Source organism: Coregonus clupeaformis, chromosome 33 (assembly GCF_020615455.1).
Source record: "Coregonus clupeaformis isolate EN_2021a chromosome 33, ASM2061545v1, whole genome shotgun sequence".
NCBI lineage: Eukaryota > Metazoa > Chordata > Actinopteri > Salmoniformes > Salmonidae > Coregonus > Coregonus clupeaformis.
Window position 1 is genome coordinate 26,030,265 of NC_059224.1, and position 21,693 is coordinate 26,051,957.

The 21,693-nt window shown below is 48.0% G+C and overlaps 1 protein-coding gene across 1 annotated transcript in view; it reads left to right on the forward strand.

Annotated features, from left to right (window-relative positions):
- The window catches only part of LOC121548913 (human immunodeficiency virus type I enhancer-binding protein 2 homolog), a 65,038-nt gene that overhangs the window by 20,316 nt on the left and 23,029 nt on the right, over window positions 1–21,693 (forward strand). Inside the window, exon 2 of the mRNA XM_041860572.2 lies at window positions 16,736–16,918. The gene's annotated coding sequence lies outside the window, so the exon portion shown is untranslated. The remainder of the gene's footprint in view (window positions 1–16,735; window positions 16,919–21,693) is intronic.

Genomic DNA, 21,693 nt, shown 5'->3' on the forward strand with positions numbered 1-21,693 from the left:
GTACTTTGCCAGGGTTAGAGAGAACCATGTACTGTACACACTGTACTGTATGACTGGTTGGTCAAGAAAGACAGAAGTATATTACAGTTCTTACAGTACAGCTGCATCAAATCAAATAAAGCCGAATACAACAGGTATAGACCTTACTGTGAAATGCTTACTTACAAGCCCATAACCAACAATGCAGTTTTAAGAAACCGGGGGCACCGGTTAGTCGAGGTAATTGAGGTAATATGTACATGTGGGTAGAGTTAAAGTGACTATGCATAGATAATAAACAGACCAGCAGCAGCGTAAAAGAGGGGGTGGGGCAGGGTACATGGTAAGTGTTCATTCATATAATATGAATAGGGCCCTGCGTTTTTCTTAATAAGCACTTGATCTGACCAGGAAAACCTCTGGGCCCTAATTAGAGGCCAATTATATTGTAGGCTATAACTAAGGCTCAGGGTTTTTCCTGCTTGTGTCACATGGTCAGGAGAAAGTCAGGTCTCTAAACACAACTACACCTGGTCCCCCATGAAGTTTTGTCAAGGTCGAATTCATAGAAGAAGCCATTTGAGTTCAATCCTGGCACGTTGTGTTCAGTCAGTCAGTCAGTAGAATGAGGTAGTGTTCCTTCTGGTCTCCCCAGTCTGTTGGATAGGATTCCTGCTACTTCAACCAGGAGCTAAAGGAACCCTCTTGTCCCGCCGACCGACACATTCTTCCAGCTTAGGGTCATAATCACATTAAATGACTAAGTCCAATTGAAAAAGGTGTACCTTGCTCTGTGTTGTTGTTTTTATCGCACTGCTTTGCTTTATCTTGGCCAGGTCGCAGTTGTAAATGAGAACTTGTTCTCAACTGGCTTACCTGGTTAAATAAAAATATTTTTGTTGTTGTTGTATTTTACCCCCTTTTTCTCCCCAATTACAATCTTGTCTCATCGCTGCAACACCCCAACGGACTCGGGAGGCAAAGGTCAAGTCATGCGTCCTCTGAAACATGACCCGCCAAACTACGCTTCTTAACACCCGCCCACGTAACCCGGAAGCCAGCCGCACCAATGTGTCGGAGGAAACACCGTTTACCAGACGACCGAGGTCAGCCTGCAGGCACCTGGCCCGCCGCAAGGAGTCGCGATGAGCCAAGTAAAGCCCCCCCGGCCAAACCCTCCCCTAACACGGACGACGCTGGGACAATTGTGCGCCGCCCTATGGGACTCCCTATCACGGCCGGTTGTGATACAGCCTGGGATCGAACCCGGTTCTGTAGTGACGCCTCTAGTGCCTTAGACCGCTGCGCCACTCGGGAGGCCTGTGTACCTTGCTTTTAAATGATCAAATAAACTAAACTCTCTCTCTGCTGGGCTGGAGTGACACTGGCCTTCTCTATAATTAATTCAGGCCTGGCAACCTGCTTTGAAAAGTGGGTCACTTTACTCCTGTGCTTAGCTTAGCTTGAATATGAATGCATATTGAGGCTCACTCAGGCATTGTTATTATCATGCGTACGGGGCAGTCTTCCTCTCAGTGCGGCTGTTAAAGAGACAGACACCGCTGCCAAAATATAAACGCTCTGTCTGAAATGGCTTTTTGAAAAACCCCAGCAGACTGACAGACAGACGGGGAGATATTCTTGGCTCTGGGTAACATCCCCATTTCCCCCCTCCAATCGGCTCTTTATTAGGAGTGTGGACAGGGCAGGCAGCCTGCTCTCCAATGACAACGTTATTGTAGGGGGCCTCAGAGGATGGCCCTGGTCCCTGCAGCATAAGGCTTGCATATGACGCTCCAACTCCCTACAGTCACCATCTAATCCCCTGGATGGGGAGACAGGGACTCTGGTAGGGGCACTACTTTATCTTGAGGAAGCCTTTTACAGCCTATCACACCCTCCATTATACCGAGATTAGCTGGGAAAGACTCTGTGCAGACACAGCAGTTTCTGTATCAAAGTCCATAAGGAATAGGACGGCCAAGGCTAGAGTATGAGTATACTACCCGTATCTAACTCCACTGTTGTGAGTCTGCAGTCAACCTGAAGCCTTGGCTTGATACCTGAATAACCAAGGTAAAAAGGTGGAAAGACTGATGTGGGAAGTCATTTTATTATGTTTTTGTCACCCCCTGACAAATGAGATCATACTTTTCAAACTGTTTGGGATGCGTTTATATTATCAGACCTTTTATCATAAACTAACCATTTCTGATCAATTAAATTATGTTGGGATTACGTATGACTCATAATCAATAACTCGGATTATTTATTATTTTGTAAAAGTTTTAAGGCGTCCGAAATCCCAAGACAAACCCTGTTTTAAGCTGGTGATAATGTCACATTATGATTGCAGTGTTAAAACGTGTGTTGAACTAACCTTTCAGGTGGCTCTATAAGTATGTCCTCTCAACACCTTCAGTGAAAGGCTTTGGTGTGAGCAGACCTTTGTTTGTCATAGAGCCTAGGTGTTGTCAGGCAGCCTCTTGAGCAGTGATACTCTGCTGATGGACTGAATGAACACAATGCTTTGGAAGCCCTCCAGTTTTTTTTTTCCCCCTCTCTTGACTAAGCTCTTCCTTTCAAGGAAGGTAATGCATGAAGGTCTGATCGTCTGATCGTGGCCCTCCCATTTCACAGTCCTCTGTCAGGGGGAGATTAGCTCCTCTGGGCCCTGGGCCCGCCACCTGTAATCATTCCTGGAGAGGGTGCGGCACTGTTGCGTCACACCGAGACTGAGTGTGCGTGTGCGCGCACGTGTGTTTGAACAGAGTGCTCTTCATTGATAACTGTGTCCTCTATCAACAGGGTAGCCTAACCTACTTCCTATACTGTGTGTATCTTGTTTGGCGATATAGACATCCCCTACCACAGCCAGATACCTAGCTCTACCAAGGCCTCCCTCCCACGGCATGTTGACTGTAGGCAGTGGGGGATATAGATTGTCTTTGTTTGATCAACACCCAGGGTTTCCACAAACAGGGTCAACAGGACAACCAGAGCCAGTTGCCCTCTATACCCACCCTGTGAAAAACGTGGTGTGTACAAAACAATGGTGGAAAATAGACATATTTCCCATTCATTGGCTGTTTCGGATGAATTACACTTTGTTTCCTGCAGATTTCAGGGAATTTCATCAGAAGGCAGTTGGTTCATCAGAGCGCTGTGTGTGTTGGAGTGGGGAGTGCCACTGGGCTGGAGGGTATGGATGAGGAAGTGACTGTCGTACCAGGGGGCTATTGTTCAGCTCCCTGTAGTGAGAAAACAACTGTGCCCTTAACCACTCCACTGTGTACTGCAGTACACTGCTTAACATGGGAGGGAAGAAAGAGTTCTCTCTCACACTCCGGCTGGAGGAACAAGATTTATGGGAATAAGGTGGTCTGACTTGTTAATAACATATTGCCAGACATGCAGTTTGTACAGTATGTATGGTGGAATTTAATTTACATCATACTGAACAGTCTTGTAGTGGCAGTTGATTTGGAGTACCCTTGTGTTGTGACCACTTCTGTCTAGGTAAAGATGGCTAGCGTCTGACTCGAGAAGCTGACTAACACATACAATATGCAAATGTTCACCTTCTCTGGCCACTTATGATTGAGTGTTTATGTGTTGAAGTGCACGGAGTCCCCTGTCTCCTCAACCTCAGTGTCAATCAACACGTTTCCAGTGGGACCCGATAAAATGGGGGACCGGCTCGTACAGGATATTGGTATGTGCTGCTGTTGTGCTGCTCCTCCCCGAGCCCATCAATTACACAGCCATAAAGCTCTCATTTCAGTCCAGAGAATTCCGCCCCAGCACACCAGAAATCCCACTGAAGCTCCTCGGTGCTCTTAAAAACTCCCAAAGCTTCATAAAAAAAGAGAGCGAGGCGAGGCGGGTGTGTATCGGGAGGCGAAACTAGTGGAAACTGGACAGACGGGGCCTTGATAGGTTTAACAGGCTGACTCAGAGCAGCACAGGGCCAGATCCCAACTCATATAACAGGAGTAGGCTTGGCGGGGACACCGGCTGCTATTGCTGCTGCTGAGGCTCACTGGTAGCCCAGGCTAGCTATCATGGCCTGCCTACGTTGTTTTTCGGGGGAGAGAGGAGAGGCGGGTGACACAGACAGACAGAGGGGGAGTGGGTAGGTGGACTCACTCCTAACAGACCCCACTGAACCTGGTAACCTCACATCCCCCCCCGAATGATGATTTGAGAACGGGGCTCCACTGTAGAGACGAGGAAGAATGAGAGATCTAGCAAGGGGAGGGAGGGTGGGAACGGATTCTCATTCCTTTGTTTTGGACATGACAACCATATTGGGTGTCATTGGGTCGTCAGCTCACCCCACCCACACCACTGATGGCTTGACGCTGGCTGGGGCCTGTGCAAGTGTTAGTGTGAGTGTGTCGACACATGACCCCCCCTCTCTCTCTCTCTCCATCACAGCCACAGAAAGACACCGTGATTTGTGATTTGGGGACGTTATTTGGTTGAGAAAATGACACTGATTATCTGTTCCCGGATGTGGCGTGTCCGTGGACGTGCATGTCGCTCTCTCTCGCCCAGCAGTGAGCGCCGGGATCACTGTGTGATTAATGCCCATTAAAGGCCATGTGGTTCCCATTTTGGTCTCCCAACGCGCTGATTACAGAGCAGCAGCCCAGTGGCTCAGCTCTCTTTGCTACACCTGCTGAAGCCTGGCTCCTGGCTCCCGGCCCCTGAGTCCGCTGATTGTTTCCTGGGTCTGGTCTGGTCTGGTTCTTGAGCCTCTCTGGGGTTTCACACAGTGGTGATAGTTAATGTTACTAGCATTGAGGCTTTGAACAATTGTTGACGATTTTGGGGGGGAAACTGTGTCTGTCTGAAGGCTATGGGATCTGAGGTTCTGTGAATGTATTAAGGCTGTTGAAAGGAAAGTGATGTGTTATTCTTTACTTTCAGGTATGCACACACACACACACACACATACACACACACACACACACAGGGGATATTGTATTGAAACTGCAGTCTTGACAAGTTCTCAGAGTGGAGGAATCCATGTGTAGGCCTGGCCAACCAACCAGCTCCCTCCGAGATCAGACATTTGTCTGTTGTCCAGCAGTAGACAGAGAGATCCTTCTCTCCTTTTGACTTCACTGCAGAACAAACACCAGCGTCAAGCCCACTCAAATGAATCAAATGAAAGATGGCTGCCGACGCCGTCAGGAAATCCACTTAGGCCGATTTCCCGGCTCTTGTGAAGAGTAACACGACACTCGACCTCAGCTGTCAGGGGAGCGCTCAGGGCCCCCACTTGAAAGAAAGTGTGATGCTGATGTCATGACCGCAGCTATTCTCTGAATTCCACGCTGATGGACTACTCATCCTTCAGTGCTGTGCTTTCCATCAGGCCGACCTGTCAAGAACAGACTTGGGGATTGGAGTGGTGGACAGGAGGGAGGAGGGGAGGGGAGGTGGGATGTGCAGCTGGAGAGAGAGAGAGAAAAACAATAGAGCCCTCTAATGTGTGTGTGTGTGTGCTGGAACATGGAGCCTCTCTCTTTCTGTTCTCCCCTCATTCACCTCTATCACAGGAGCAGGGTTGACTCCTGTCCCCTTTGTCGATTGTGCCATTCTTCAAATTTACTTTTCAGTTTCCTCCCATACATTTTTAAGTGGCTCCATTAAGTATACGGTAATTGCATTGTCTCTATGTAACGCCCCTGGCTACGAGACTAATTAAAGCAGAAACAGGAGTTTAGGCATATTTATTAAGAAGAATTTGATTAATTATGGAAGACAGACGTGTGACTTTAAATTAGAGATATTAAGAGAGAGATGATCCTCATCCTCCAGCACCCAGACTAGTTTAGACGGCCGAAGGGAGGGAGGGAGGGAGAGAGAGAGAGAGAGAGAGAGGGAAAAAGAGGGAGAGAGAGAAAGGGTGAGGGAAAGAAAGAGAAAGAGAGGGAGAGCGACAGAGAGAAAGAGGGTACTGAAACAGGACACGCTCACACAGGGGTCTTTGTTCCCCCAGCAGCATATTTGTAGACAGTGATTTTTTTTTCACGGGGCTCCGCTGTTCTCTCCGAGTGAAAGGCGACGGGGCAGACATGTGAGGCCGTGACTGATGCCAGAAGAAATGTGTCAGGGGGGCACGTGGCGAGGCGCGGGCGGTGGGCGCTTTGTCCCCCTGCCTCCCTGCCACTCCAGCCCATTATATGGTCTTAATTGGCCCTTCATTATAGGATCTCAGTAGTGTTAGGTAGGCCGGCTGCCCTGGTTGCCCTGGTGAATAGGACTTCGGCTGAAGCAACATGTACTGTGGAGGGCTGACTGTTTCTGGCTGGAGAGAAAAGGAGAAGGGAGGGGAGAGAAAGAGAGGAGGAGAACAGAGGAGAGGCGAGGGGGAGTTTGTCGTCTAGGGCAGAGGAGGTGTCAGGCCGATGCAGGTGCACCTGACAGGGCACTCGTTTGTTTCCATGGTTTCAGCTCCGTTGGCAGGCGCAGGGGTGAGGGTGAGGAGGGGGAGAAGGGCAGGTGGTGATGACAGGCCCGGTGGCCTGAGGGTACCCCATACTGTGATACATTTAGCTTCTTAATGCCACTTCCAATGATCCCACTAACTCTCCTGTATTACTACGCATTAAATTTTTATCAGCTGAATAATGTTGTAGAAGTGGGAGCAGGAGGGAGACTTTCCATCTCCACCTAGCACCCAGTTCAGATCAGTTCAGTTTAAACAGAGACAATGGTTGTCAGCCACTGTTTTGTTAGTGAATTACTGTAAACATTGGCCTTGGTTGCTATAGATTAACACAATGCCATCCAGTGGTTTTTCAGGCTCTGCTTTCTTCAGTTTGTCACGTACATTTCCCGTCTTATACCTTAGCCAAACAATGCACTTGTATCTTCTATTGAGTAACAGCAGTACTTAAATAGAAGAAGTGTTTAAGAATCGAGTGATTACATAAGAGGGCTGTTACGTTCAGAGTGCTGTTGTCTTTGTGGTGAATCCATCCATACCATGCGCCGACGCCACTGCTGCTACATTACTGCTACACAGACGAGCGTGACGGGATTTGCTCTTCCTCTGGAAGATTTTTTTATGTTTCAGAGAAATGGAAGGAGGGATTAAGATGAAAAAGTACCATAATGTGTGTTGTATTAAATGCTCATGCCTTGTAATCCAATTGAGACTGAGACAATAATAATGAGTGTAGCTGTGACGGCTTCTTTCTGACAGCACCACTGCAGTAGGCAGGAGGGAGGATGAATTAGTGCACGATAATACTGGGGGTATTTTTGGACTGCGGAACTTACAGTATAACATGGAACTTGTTTTGAGTGATTATCTAAGGATGGCCAGTGGATAGGAAAGTATGTGTGAAATTGGAACTTCTCTATTTTTAATACAGGGACAGCTTTTTTGTTTCCAATTTCCAGTCAATGCTCCCTTTTTAGGAAAGAGGACATTTCATAACTGTTTTATGACTAGTTATCAAAAAATGCAGTTCAAATGCTTCAGAGCTTACTGGAGAACTAACTGTTATTTGCCAGTATGTTGCAGTGATGAGTATTTATTTTAGCCTTGCCTCTCTACAATATTTGTTATCTAGATTCCTGCTACGTGCTCCAGAACTGAGAGTGGACCTCTCTCAGATTTATCCCAGCATTGAGTAATGGGTGCCATGGATGTGCACGTCATTCACAAGCCCCCATAGTGATTTTTAGAGATAGGAATATCCCCCTAAACTGCCGGAGAAGAGCAGAGATCGCCCGCTAGAAGTCAATAATCACAGCACTTACTCAAACATTTCTCAGAGGTACTCCTGCTCTCAGGCTGCCAACAGGCCCATATTGAAACAAATGGCCCACTTCTCCTCAAAAGAGGATCCATCTATGTTCTGTATAGCTACAACCCGTGGGTTTGGTATGTGGCGGAAATGCGCGGCTAGCTCAGACTTGGCAAGAGACTTGGCTTTTTGAAAATAGCTTTGTATACTATCCTAAACTTCAGCGTTGAGAGAGCGCCAGAATAGTTCTGCTGATATTTCTGTAGTTATGTTATGGTGTTTTCAAACTTGATGGAAATGTAAAATGATTTGAGGGACCTTATCAAACATGTTTTTATAGAAGTTTTATGGAGGCAGGTATGGCCTACATTTTGTAGTCAGAGCAGCCAAATTAGTTTTCTATTGACGACTGTATTTGTCAAGAGTTTATTTGACTAATGAGTCCAACACCTAAACTATTGTGGTGATTACAATAAATGTAATGACACAGGGGAAAATCAACCCTGGCAAAATAAATGAGAGAGTATCTCAACCGAGCTACTCTCCTCCCACATAGAACAATCACTCACAAAGACAAGGGGGCAGAGGGAACACTTATACACAGACTAATTAGGGGATGAGCACCAGGTGTGTGTGATTGACAAGACAAGACAAGTGGAGTGATGAGAATGGGAGCGGCAGTAGCTAATAAGCCGGTGACGACGAACGCCGAAACCTGCCCGAACAAGGAGGGGAGGCAGCCTCGGCGGAAGTCGTGACAACTATCAATCTCATTATCGTGACATAACAGCCTTGATATATATTTATGGTATTCATGATAATTCTGACTAATGTGTTATGACACATACATTGGTGTCTCAGTAGGATACAGTAGGATACCCCGGCCTCGGGGACGGCCAGGAGGACGCGGAGCAGGGCGAGCCGGATGGCGACGGTGGAAATCCCGCAACAGGGAGGGATCGAGGATGTCCCTCTCCGGGACCCAGCACCGTTCGTCTGGACCGTACCCCTCCCACTCCACGAGGTACTGAAGGCCCCCCACCCGATGCCTCAAATCCAGGATGGAACGGACCGAGTACGCCGGGGCCCCCTCGATGTCCAGAGGAGGTGGAGGGACCTCCCGCACCTCAGACTCCTGGAGCGGACCAACCACCACCAGCCTGAGGAGAGACACATGAAACGAGGGGTTAATACGGTAATCAGGGGGAAGTAATAACCTCTATGTGACCTCGTTTATCCTCCTCAAGACTTTAAACGGCCCCACAAACCGCGGGCTCAGCTTCTGGCAGGGCAGGCGGAGGGGCAGATTCCAGGTCGAGAGCCAGACCCGATCCCCCGGGGCCTCCCTGCGGTGGCGGTCAGCGTTGGCCTTCTGACGACGCACGGCGTGCTGGAGGTGAATGTGGGCAGCGTCCCAAGTCTCCTCCGCGCGCCGAAACCAGTCATGCACCGCAGGAGCCTCGGTCTGGCTCTGGTGCCACAGTGCCAGAACCGGTTGGTAACCTAAAACACATTGGAAGGGCGTTAGGTTAGTGGAGGTGTGGCGGAGAGAGTTCTGGGCATATTCTGCCCATGGCAAGAACACTGACCACTCCCTCGGCCGGTCCTGGCAGTAGGTCCGCAGGAACCTACCCACATCTTGATTAACCCTTTCCACCTGCCCATTACTCTCAGGGTGGAATCCAGAGGTCAGGCTGACCGAGACCCCCAGACGTTCCATGAACGCCTTCCAGACCCTAGATGTGAACTGGGGTACTCGGTCGGACACTATATCCTCTGGTACCCCGTAGTGCTGGAGGACGTGAGTAAACAGGGCCTTCGCAGTTTGTAGGGCCGTGGGGAGACCGGGTAGAGGAAGGAGGCGGCAGGACTTCGAAAAGCGGTCCACAACGACCAGGATGGTGATGTTACCTTGGGAGAGGGGAAGATCAGTAAGAAAATCAATACTTAGATGAGACCATGGTCATTGTGGAACTGGTAATGGTTGCAACTTACCCGCTGGGAGGTGCCTAGGTGCCTTATTCTGGGCACACACAGAGCAGGAGGAGACGTACACCCTCACGTCCTTAGCCAAGGTAGGCCACCAGTATTTATCGGTCAGGCAGCGCACTGTACGACCGATACCTGGGTGACCAGAGGAGGGTGACGTGTGTGCCCAGTAGATCAAACGATCACGGATAAGAGCAGGCACGTACCGCAGCCCAGCTGGACACTGAGGTGGAGATAGATCTGTGCGTAATGCCCGCTCTATATTCGCGTCCATCGCCCATACTACCGGCGCCACGATGCAGGAGGCCGGGAGTATGGGGGTGCTGTCTCTGGGCCTCTCCTCTGTGTCATACAGCCGGGACAGTGCGTCTGCCTTCACGTTCTTCGTACCCGGAATGTATGATAGCGTGAAATCAAACCGGTTGAAGAAGAGGGCCCACCTGGCCTGGCGAGGTTTCAGCCTCCTCGCTGCCCGGATGTACTCCAGGTTACGGTGGTCTGTCCAGACGAGGAAAGGGTGTTTCACCCCTTTGAGCCAATGCCTCCACACGGTCAAAGCTCGGACAACAGCCAGCAGCTCCCGATCACCAACGCCGTAGTTCTGCTCCGCCGAGCTGAGCTTCTTAGAAAAGAAGGCACAGGGGCGGAGCTTGGGTGGTGTGCCTGAGAGTTGAGAGAGGACAGCGCCTATCCCTACCTCGGACGCATCCACCTACACTATGAACGGTAGTGATGGATCGGTGTGGGCCAGTACTGGGGCTGAGGTGAACAGACCCTGCAGTCTACTGAAGGCCAGGTCAGCTTTAGCAGACCAGCGGAGCCGGGATGGCCCACCCTTCAACAAGGAGGTAATGGGAGCTGTGACCTTGCCAAAGCCCCGGATAAACCTCCGATAGTGGTTGGCAAAGCCAAGGAAGCGCTGCACCTCCTTAACCGTGGTTGGAGTCAGCCAATTACGCACGGCTGAAATGCGATATCCCTCCATCTCCACACCTGAGGTAGTAATGCGGTATCCGAGGCTGGAGACTGACTGCTGGAAAAACTCACACTTTTCTGCCTTGGCATAAAGGTAATTCTACAGCAGTCGGACCAGTACCTTGCGAACCAGGGACACATGCTCGGCGATGTAGACCACCACACCGCGACCAAGCATGTCCCGAAACACCTCGTTCACAAAGGACTGGAAGACGGATGGAGCATTCATCAAACCGTAGGGCATCACTAGGTATTCATAATGACCTGAGGTTGTGCTGAATGCTGTTTTCCACTCATCCTCTTCCTGAATACGCACCAGGTTGTAGGCACTCCTGAGATCTAATTTGGTGAAGAAGCGGGCCCCATGCATTGACTCAATCACTGAAGGAATGAGGGGAAGAGGATAACTAAATCGTATCGTCACCTTGTTCAGTGGTCAATAATCAATGCACGGGCGTAAACCGCCATCTTTCTTCTTCACAAAGAAGTAACTTGAGGAAGCAGGTGAAGTGGAGGGACGTATATACCCTTGGCCCAGGGACTCGGTTACGTATGTCTCCATAGCCTCCGTTTCAGCCTGCGACAGGGGATACACATGACTCCTGGGAGGTACAGCGTCTACCCAAAGGTTTATCGCGCAATCCCCCTCCTGATGAGGTGGTAATTTAGTCGCCTGCGTTTTGGAAAACGCGAGCACCAGATCATGGTATTCGGGGGGAATGTGCACGGTGGGGGTACCGTCTGGATTTTCCACCGTGGTTGCACCAATGGAAACACCTAGACACCTACCCAGACACTCTCGCGACAACCCTGTAAGAACCCTATGCGGCCATGAGATATTGGGGTTGTGAAGGGCTAACCACGGGATACCTAATACTACAGGGTAAGCAGGAGATTCAATAATCAAAAAGGTGATCTGCTCAAAATGAGTCTCCTGGGTGATCATGGTGACTGGTACAGTAACCTCCTTAACTAACCCGGACCCTAATGGTCGACTATCAAGGGCTCTGATGGGGAGTGGAATGGATAGGGGAACCAATGAAATGCATTGACGGCGTGCAAATGCCCTGTCCATAAAGTTCCCAGCTGCGCCTGAATCGACTAGCGCCTTACACTGGGGAACTACCATGTGATCGGGAAAGGAGATAGATATGGTACAGTGCGCCACAAAGGGCTCTGAACAAGTGTGGGTGTTCGATACCTGGGGTGATGCGTGAGTGCCTTGCCTACCGCCTCCAGACCCAAAAGAACGTTGACTGCAACATGAGGTGTATTGTCCCTTCGTGCCATCAGAGTGGCACTGTCGCTGTCCTCCTCTGCTCTCTCGACCGGCAGCTCCACCCAGCTCCATCTGCTCGGGATCCGAGTCGTCCGGGGTGGGAACGGGCAGACCCCTACCAGGACGTCCTCTGGCTGCCAGCAGATTGTCCAGCCGGATGGCCATGTCCACCAGTTGGGAGAACGATAGCATGGCATCCCGGCAGGCTAGCTCCCGTCGGACTTCCTCCCGTAGGTGGCACCGGAAATGGTCGATCAGGGCACGCTCGTTCCACCCGGACCCCGCTGCCAGCGTCCGGAACTCCAGCGCGTAGTCCTGTGCGGTCCTCGTCCCCTGCCTCAGCTGGACCAGCCGCTCGCCCGCCTCTTGACCATCGGTCGGTGATCGAAAACCGCCCGAAAGAGGTGAGCGAACTCCCTGTAGTCCTCCAACGCGGCTCCTCCTTCGTTCCACACCGCGCTGGCCCACTCCAGGGCTTTCCCACAGAGGCAGGAAACGAGGACGGATACCTTCTCCCGCTCCAATGGCGCCGGCCTGATGTTGGAGAAATACAGCTCCAGTTGGAGAAGGAATCCTTTACGGCGCGCTACCGTCCCATTAAACGCCGGTGGCCGGGATATCTGGATCCCTCCGGGTGCTGGTGTGTAGGTGGCTGTATCCGGTTGGCCAGCTGGTCTCGACAGATCGGGTCCTCTCCTCTCCAGGCGTTGGACGACCTGAAGAACCCGATCCATCGCTTCCCCCAAGCTGGCCAGCATCGTGGAATGCTCCTGGACCCTTGCCACGACTCCAGGCATGCAGTCTTCTCCTGCTGACTCCATATCAGCGGGTGAGTGATTCTGTGGTGATTGATGGACGGAGTCAGGCGCAGGAGTAAAATAATCGGATGCAGATTTATTCCTTCCAGACATACAATACGCCTACAACGGCAATCGAAACAGGTACAGGGGAAACAATCCTCCCCGACCAAACACAGTCTCAGAAAATACAATAAATGTAATGACACAGGGGAAAATCAACCCTGCTAAAATAAATGAGAGAGTATCTCAACCGAGCTACTCTCCTCCCACATAGAACAATCACTCACAAAGAGAAGGGGGCAGAGGGAACACTTATACACATACTAATTAGGGGATGAGCACCAGGTGTGTGTGATTGACAAGACAAGACAAGTGGAGTGATGAGAATGGGAGCGGCAGTAGCGAGTAAGCCAGTGACGACGAACGCCAAAACCTGCCCGAACAAGGAGGGTAGGCAGCCTCGGCGGAAGTCGTGACAACTATCAATCTCATTATCGTGACATAACAGCCTTGATATATATTTATGGTATTCATGATAATTCTGACTAATGTGTTATGACACATACATTGGTGTCTCAGTAGGATACTTAACAACTGTCTTTGTTTTTCTCTGGCTGTCTTTGTTTCCAAACTGCCTCAACTCTCTGCCTTTCATCCGAAGCCAAACAGAGACGTTCAATCTCCATCTCTACCACCTTAATTTAAATGTGTTGTTTATTTGTTTTGCCTTTTATGCGGTGCGTGGGTAAAATCACCGGGAAGCCAAGCCAGGGAAAAAAAGACATATTATAACCTATGTGTTGTGATAATTGTGTTGTTTGCTCTATAACCTGTTAGTTCATATGCCTTGCGACGGTGGTATATAGGCCTAAGGCCGAGACAATAAGAAGACACAGTTTCAGAGTAAATTCAACCACACCTTTGTTTCATCACAAAACCGGAGAGCAACATCTGTCCGGTGAAGTCCACAAAACATATTGAATGTAACTGTTTGGTCAAGCAAGGTAATGTTTCCGACATTATTCCAGCGCCACTATTCTAGCACCATTTCAACATAATCTAATCACCTATGGTTAGTCTAATACAGTGACTAAAAAATTACAAAAACGATTTAGTCCAATCAATGTATGCTAAATATGATGTGGCTATCCATGGTACTGATTTATGTGTGTGCATGCAAGTAGAAAAAACATGTCACCCTACTTGTAGAGAAACGGCAATGCCATCCTCCTCTTTCATGTTGCCTAAACGGTCTATGACTCTGGCATACATACTTTTTGTTGTCCTAGGCTACCTTGCTAAAATGTTTGCTCGCTAGCCTAACTTTCTTTCATGGGCAAAGATGCACCAGGCCAGCTAGTTAACATTAGCCTAACGTTACTACATCTAGCTACATGTTGAACTTCTATCCTCTCAGGCCAGGGGCACAATGTATGAATTTATGGTTGGATCAGAATCACTGTTGTAATCATTGACCAGTACGGAAAAGTCCAAATCCCTATCGCCATCCATGGTTAATTTAGGAAATGGACGATTTTAGCTAGCTAGCTAGCCACCAGAGGACAACGACACAACGAGATGCAACAATTCAAGTTTTCTGTCAATTACTTTTGGCTTCTAACGTGATGTGATTGGTGTGAAGCCAAATCCAAGCTGGCTTCCCTTGCCATTTTTTTCTGGTGCGCCAGGGCCATTCACAGCTGAGCTCACTCAGTTTAGCTCAATGCTGATTAGTTATTATTTTATATATTTTTTATCAAGGGAGGCCAAATGCTCGCTGGATTCCCTTGCATTCAGTGCTACTGGCGGCAACGTCATAATCGTTTTGACCAGACAGCATACAGAGACAGAGGGGCGCTGTTTTTTTTTGTGGGGAGGGGGGCTTCCCATACACGCCACTGTATATAAGTTAAATTCATTATTATTATACTGTACCGTTTGATGACTTCTGTAATGTGCCTTAAACTGTCATAGATTATGATCTTATTTATTACCAAGAGGATAGCAGATGTTCATGAAATGCTGGTTAATTATGGATGATGAACTGTAAGTCATCAGAAAACTATTTATTAGTGTATTGAGACACTGCATTCAAACAGTTCAGGGCGGTACATTAGGCATGTTGATCCGATTTGCTGAATTACTGTACTTTTTGGACCTTGACTTACATTGTGTGAAAGAGAGGATAGTATGTCTTTATTTTAGTTTCTGGTGGAATCCTGCATTGGAGTATAGCATGGCATTCAACATAGCTAGATATAGGCTAGCTAGCCTATGCTATTTTGTTGCTGAGAGAGTCATACTGCAGATTATGATGCAACCCTATGGAAATATTCTTGCCTCAGAGTTCCCCTCCCAAGCAGGCTTAGGTCAGACTGAGTGGGGTAGTATTCTACCTTGCTGGAGGGGCTAGACCCAGAGAGAGACACACACACATCAATGGGGAACCTAGGAGCCCCCTGCTCTCTGCCCTCTGCCCTGACAAAGCTTACATAAGCCTGAGTCACAGCATGCCTGGCCTGGTGAGAGAGAGAGAGAGCGAGAGAGAGCGAGAGAGAGAGAGAGAGAGAGAGAGAGAGAGAGAGAGAGAGAGAGAGAGAGAGAGAGAGAGAGAGAGAGAGAGAGAGAGAGAGAGAGAGAGAGAGAGAGAGAGAGAGAGAGAGAGAGAGAGAGAGAGAGAGAGAGAGAGAGAGAGAGAGAGAGAGAGAGAGAGAGAGAGAGAGAGAGAGAGAGAGAGAGAGAGAGAGAGAGAGAGAGAGAGAGAGAGAGAGAGACTCGAAAAACAACCTTACCTACCATCAGGAATAGACCAGTTCACAGCACAGGTTTGTTTTTGGTTCCTCTCAAAATGCCTGCATCTATGAATAATTTATTATCCGGTGAAGTGGAAAAGGGGTTCTGAGGTAAATAAAGGTGAACAACCCAGTATACAGTTAGCTGTTTACAGTCAAGCCAATCTCTGTCCTGGATAAAAAACGCACAACAGTTATCTAATGGAGAAACACAGAGTGGTTGACTTGAGATTACTGTGACCATACTGTACAGTATTTAATCAGGGAGGAGTCCCTCTTATTGCGAAACCACAGTGATATTCCTCCATGCAGCAGACCCAGCCAGTTGGCCGAGGGCCGGGGCCGTAGCACGGCCATGGAATTACATATTCCCCTTCCCTGGAGGGGGGGGGGGGGACATAGAGAAGAGAGGGGGAACAAAGAAGGGAGAGAGAGAAAGAAAGAAAGAAAGAAAGAAAGAAAGAGAAAAGGAGAGAGAGAGAGAGAGAGAGAGAAAGAGAAAGTGCCTCCTCTGCTATATTTCAGTGACCTTGGCTCTCTGGGTCTCTATTAATTTAATATCTGTGATTTGTCAGCACGGCCGAGGAGGTATGAATGGATCGAGCAGAGTTTCATGCTGGCGTTTTCACGGAGGATGATAAAAATATATATCTCATTCTTTCTCACCGTCCGTTAGATTAACAACCAACCGAATTATGCCCACTCCTCTTTTACACGGATAAGATTTGTCTAATTTGTCATGTCGGAAAGGAGAGCATCAATTCGATCTCTCCTAACAGAGGGAGATATGTAGGGTAGAAAGAGCCTGGGCCTATTGTTACAGCTGAGCTAGCTCTATTGTTACAGCTTAGCTAGCTCTTTATTAGGCAATGTCACCATTTTGCCTGTTCCTGCACCTGTACATGCACCATACTGTACCTTAGAGATCCTATGAATTATGATCTATCTCTATGAACCGTTTTGGCAAGCGTGCTATTAACTATATGGAGCCGACCCAGAGCACTGAAACATTTTGTTAAATAAAAAAAGCAGATTGATAGAGCGATGCTAAAATTTGTTTGATTTATTGGCCCATTCAAAATCAGTCTATTGGGTTTGTATTGTTATGGCAGGTGTCTAAATGGTTCTCTTCTTGTTGTTTCTCTCCAGTGGTCTGTGTCGTCTCCGCACCCCGGCCAAGGGGTCATCCTGACCTCGGACCCCCCTCTCGCCCCCCTCCCACCAGCTTGACCCAGTGACCCCCCCACCCCCCCACCTTGCCACCCAAGCGGACTGAAGACCCCTAAACAGTGCCAGGCTCAATCACCACTCAAGTCCCCTGAGATCACGCAGGTGAGGGTACACACACCCACACACACATTCCCCCTCACACATTCCACACAGGAGTCAGGAGTGCGTGTGTTTAGGGTGGAAATAAGGGGAGTGTTAGAAACAGACACCTTGTCTCAGTGAGCCTCACATCTGGAAAGGGGTGAGTGTTAGCTTTAGCTGCGTGCTAGCAGATGGGATATAAAAGACAGGCCTGATGCAATCTGATCTATGGGTTGTGGTTTACTCATGATAAAGTTGATAGAAATATTGCTCATGATAATGTTGATAGAAATATTGCGCATGATAAAGTTGATAGAAATATTGCTCATGATAATGTTGATATAAATATTGCTCATGATAAAGATGATATAAATATTTATCATGATAAAGGTGATATAAATATTGCTCATGATCAAGTTGATAGAAATATTGCTCATTATAAAGTTGATAGAAATATTGCTCATGATAAAGATGATATAAATATTGCTCATGATAAAGGTGATAGAAATATTGCTCATGATAAAGGTGATATAAATATTGCTCATGATAAAGGTGGTAGAAATATTGCTCATGATAAAGACGATATAAATATTGCTCATTATAAAGTTGATAGAAATATTTCTCATGATAAAAATGACAGAAATATTGCTCATAATAAAGTTGATAGAAATATTGCTCATGATAAAGATGATATAAATATTGCTCATGATAAAGTTGATATAAATATTGCTCATGATAAAGGTGATAGAAATATTGCTCATGATAAAGGTGATAGAAATACTGCTCATGATTAACTGGCTGTTCAATAGGTAAGTATAAGTACTGAAGGATATCATGATTCAGCCTTGTTTTCGGTTTATAGCATTGGGACTTTGCAGTACCGCCAGGAAGCAGATAGGATTTTGTGTCAAATATTTGTTTATGCACAATTGATTATGGCTGTGTTTATCAGGCCACACTGAGAAGACCCCACTATTACAGGTCTAAAACATCCTCTCTATCAGTGACAGCCACACTCCCTACTGACTTGCCATGTAATGGTCTGAATTATTCTGTCACCTTTCATCATGTTCCATCTGCCATACCTCCTCCAGCTCAAACCTCTCCTCTCCTTCTTCTCCTCTCTCCTCTCCCTGAGGGGAGCTCCTCTCTTTCCTACCATTTTGGTTAACCTATAATATAATATAATATAATATGCCATTTATCCAAATCGACTTACAGTCATGAACCTGAATCAACTCCTAATGTCTCCGTGGTGCAGCTAACTATCTCTTCAGGGAAGGGAAACCCATTCAACTACACACACCGTTTGTCCATTCAATCCCAAACATTTCGGCTGTGGAGCTGGTGACATTTGTGCTAGACATCCCTGATGTGTACATTGCCAACAAGTCTGAACTACGGTGCCTTGCTGTGTGCAAGTATTAGCACTTTACATTGTTTTCCATGGTAACCCATGTCAGTGGGTTAGACACCGGGCGCCTGTCTGTTTATTCGCCATAAGCGGGGCTCTTAACCTTGGAAAGTGACTAGAGTAATTTATTTGGTCTAGGAGGGAGGCCCTGGTTGGACCATGCAGGCAGCGAGGCACATTGGTGGCAGATGTTTGAGCTCCTCCTCCTCTCCTCCACCAGTCCTACAGGATCACGGCCTCCAGATGGTCCCTTTCTTGTTTTGCCTTCACCTTCTCTTTATAGAAACCCAGCAGCGGTTTAAAAATATTTGGAAGTTATGAGATATACTGTTCCGCTGGCTTTCCCCAGCACCGTAGTACAATACCCTGTTTGATATATTGGTTGTGAACACATGGTGTGCAGTATATATTAGGAATAGAATACCCAAACTCTGAGCGCTGGGAGAGATCTGTGTGGGGGAGGAGGGGGGACATGGAGGGGTAGTGGATGCTTTCTTGTTCAATGCCATGTGATGACCTTCCAGACTTAGTTAAACCTGTGTTAGTCCTCCATCCAAGATAGCCACAGGTGAGATGTCCGTAAGGAAGCAGCCTTCTTTGCTACGGTTATATGGTTTTAAAAGTTAAAGTTGCCTATTTTATGTTGATATAAAGTTTAGCATACCTCATGAAGTTCTAATGTCGGTGAAAAGACGGGGGGCTTGGTGTTATAAGTGGGGGAACCAGTGAGAAAGACCATTAATCAGTGTCTCTACAGCTGCTTCCTGACATTTCTGCAAAATGTTGTGGAAAATGTAATGAAGGTAATGTTTTCAAGCTTACCCGGTGGAAAATATGACAGTCTTTCCATAGACAATTAAAAACAACTATTTAATTTTATTCATTTTTATTCTCCCTCTCTTTCCTTCCATAGGGGGATTTTATGTGTTTCATCCAGCGCTAAATGGAAACGTACATTAAACGGCTACAGCTGTGGCGCATGAATAAACTAGGGATAGTTAGTGCTGCTGCTTAGCTGGAGAAATCCCATAACTGCACCTACTACAACATAAAGAGTAAGATCTGGGTCACATGGTTTATCCCACTGTGCACACAGCATGCATGTTTAGCCGTTTCCACCTCCAGGAAATAATCATAAATCCAACCAGGAAGCATTCTGCTGCTGACTCTTATATTGTTGCTCTTTCCAGCGTTGCAGCAGGCAGCCTGTTGGCGCGTCTCAGAGCAGAGGGCTGTACACAGACACAGGGAGATGTGTTTTCATCTATGCCCTTTTCAATTACTGAGGCCTGGTGTAATTACCCGGCTCTGTCCCACAGTCGGTCTGCCAGAGAGTCCCACAGTACCGCACTCCCCTCCCTCACTTCCCCTCCTCTCTCTCTCCCTCCCTGCCCTCAACCCTCAACCCTCAACCTAGCCTCCTCAGGACCTTAGCGTGGCGGCACTTACCCCCTTTCCCCTTTGTCTGTGTCCGTCTGGCCACTTGTTTGATTGGTAACTGTATATCACGCTGGGGACACTGGCGAGGCTGCCAGAGTCTCAGTTGTATTAAGCATGACCTCATGTTGAAAGGAGCTGATTCTCCCTCTCTAAATGGCTTTCAGCCTGTGGGGCCCAGGCCCCCGGCCCGGTCTTTTGGCTCGACACCCCAGGCGCTATGCTCAGACCACTGGAGTCTTCCTGCACCCCATGATGGGCCTCTCACTGAGAGAGGAGGAGAGAGAGAGGGAGAGAAACTGAGAGAGGGAGAAAGAGAGAGAGAGAGAGAGAGAGAGAGAGAGAGAGAGAGAGAGAGAGAGAGAGAGAGAGAGAGAGAGAGAGAGAGAAAGAGAAAGAGGGAGAGAGAGAAGGAAAGTGTGCGTGTGCATGCATGCCTGTATGTGTGCAGTTGTGTGTGCGCTCATGTGTGTGTGTGCTGTTGTGTGTATGTATGTGTGTGTGTCCACTCACGCTCAGGCTCATGGACTGGCTTGTCTGGGGGAAATGATGTCACCCCCTGTTCCCCATCAACCCTGTCCAGAGTCCACAGACTGTTCTGGGCTAATTCATCTTCAAGATGAGGCGCTGGGCTGGTGGCATGGCCAAACAGGTCACACATATATCCCTTTAGCGTCGTCTGCACTTACAACCAAGCAATACTTTTGAGCACATAATACTGGACTCTCAGAGTCTCTGGAGAGGGTTGATTATGAACTGGATCTGCTCTGTATTATAGGCCTTTACCCAACACCAACAGACAGCTCTGCTCTGCTCCTGGTCTCTGTAACTGACTAATGTGGAGCCTGACTAACTGACTAATGACTAATGTGGAGCCTAAGAATTTCACTGTAGCCTGCAATCACACATGCAACCCCTGTACATGTGACTATTAAACACTCTGAATCTCTGAATCTATATGTCCTCTGGGAGAGAGCCAGGGAGAGGCCAGATCAGAAACTGATGGAGAGGATCTGGATGGACGCATTGATCAAAAGCTCATAAACAAATGAGCGAACAGCCAAACAGTGTTTCTGGGGCAACTGTCTGTGAGGCGAGGTGTGTGCTGTTGGCCTGAGTGCCTGACTGTACACCTCTGCACTGCCGAGAGAGATCCTGTTTACTGCCGGCGCTCGTAGATTACGCCTCCCATAATGGCCCAGCATTCTTGGAAGAGCAGATAACATTCATCACAATCAGCAGGAACATCATCAGGCATGGGGGCTGATACCCATGTCATGGCCCAGTCAAGATTTGGCACACAGCGATTTGTTAAGAGACAACCCAGCGCCCAAATTAGTCCATTTTTGTAACATCAATATGTTTATAATTTGTTGCAGATGGATGATGTTTCCCCATTGAATGTCAAATGTTTCTGCCGTATCTCATAACAACAAATGCAAATAAAAGCAAGGAATTCCACCTGCCTATCAGCGGGAAAGGTGGAACTACTACAATATTGATTGTGCAATTGCATGACTGTGCACAGTGAACACCTCAGCTTAAGGTGTGGTTTGCTATGCCTAGTGAACGCCCGTCTTCCCACTTGAGCTCCCACACAGATGGAGAGACAAGGTGGCCGAGCGGAGCGACCGACCAGCCGCCTAGCTGGGTTGTGTAACCAGCTCCTTTCATAACGCCAATTCATCAGCATTGTAACCCTGCTGCATGGCATTCAGGCTTGTTCTTCCCACACAACTGTCACCCACACTCCTCACCTCACCCTGTCTCAATGAGGCTATAGCCGATGCCTCTCACCCACACAGAGCACAACTCTCTCTTTTCACTACTCACACACACACACATCCTCCATGTTAAAAAATATCACCTCCCATCCTATGCCTAGCTGTATCTCCTACTTGCTGCTTGAAATATAGACCTGAATATGACTGGATGTATGACTGTC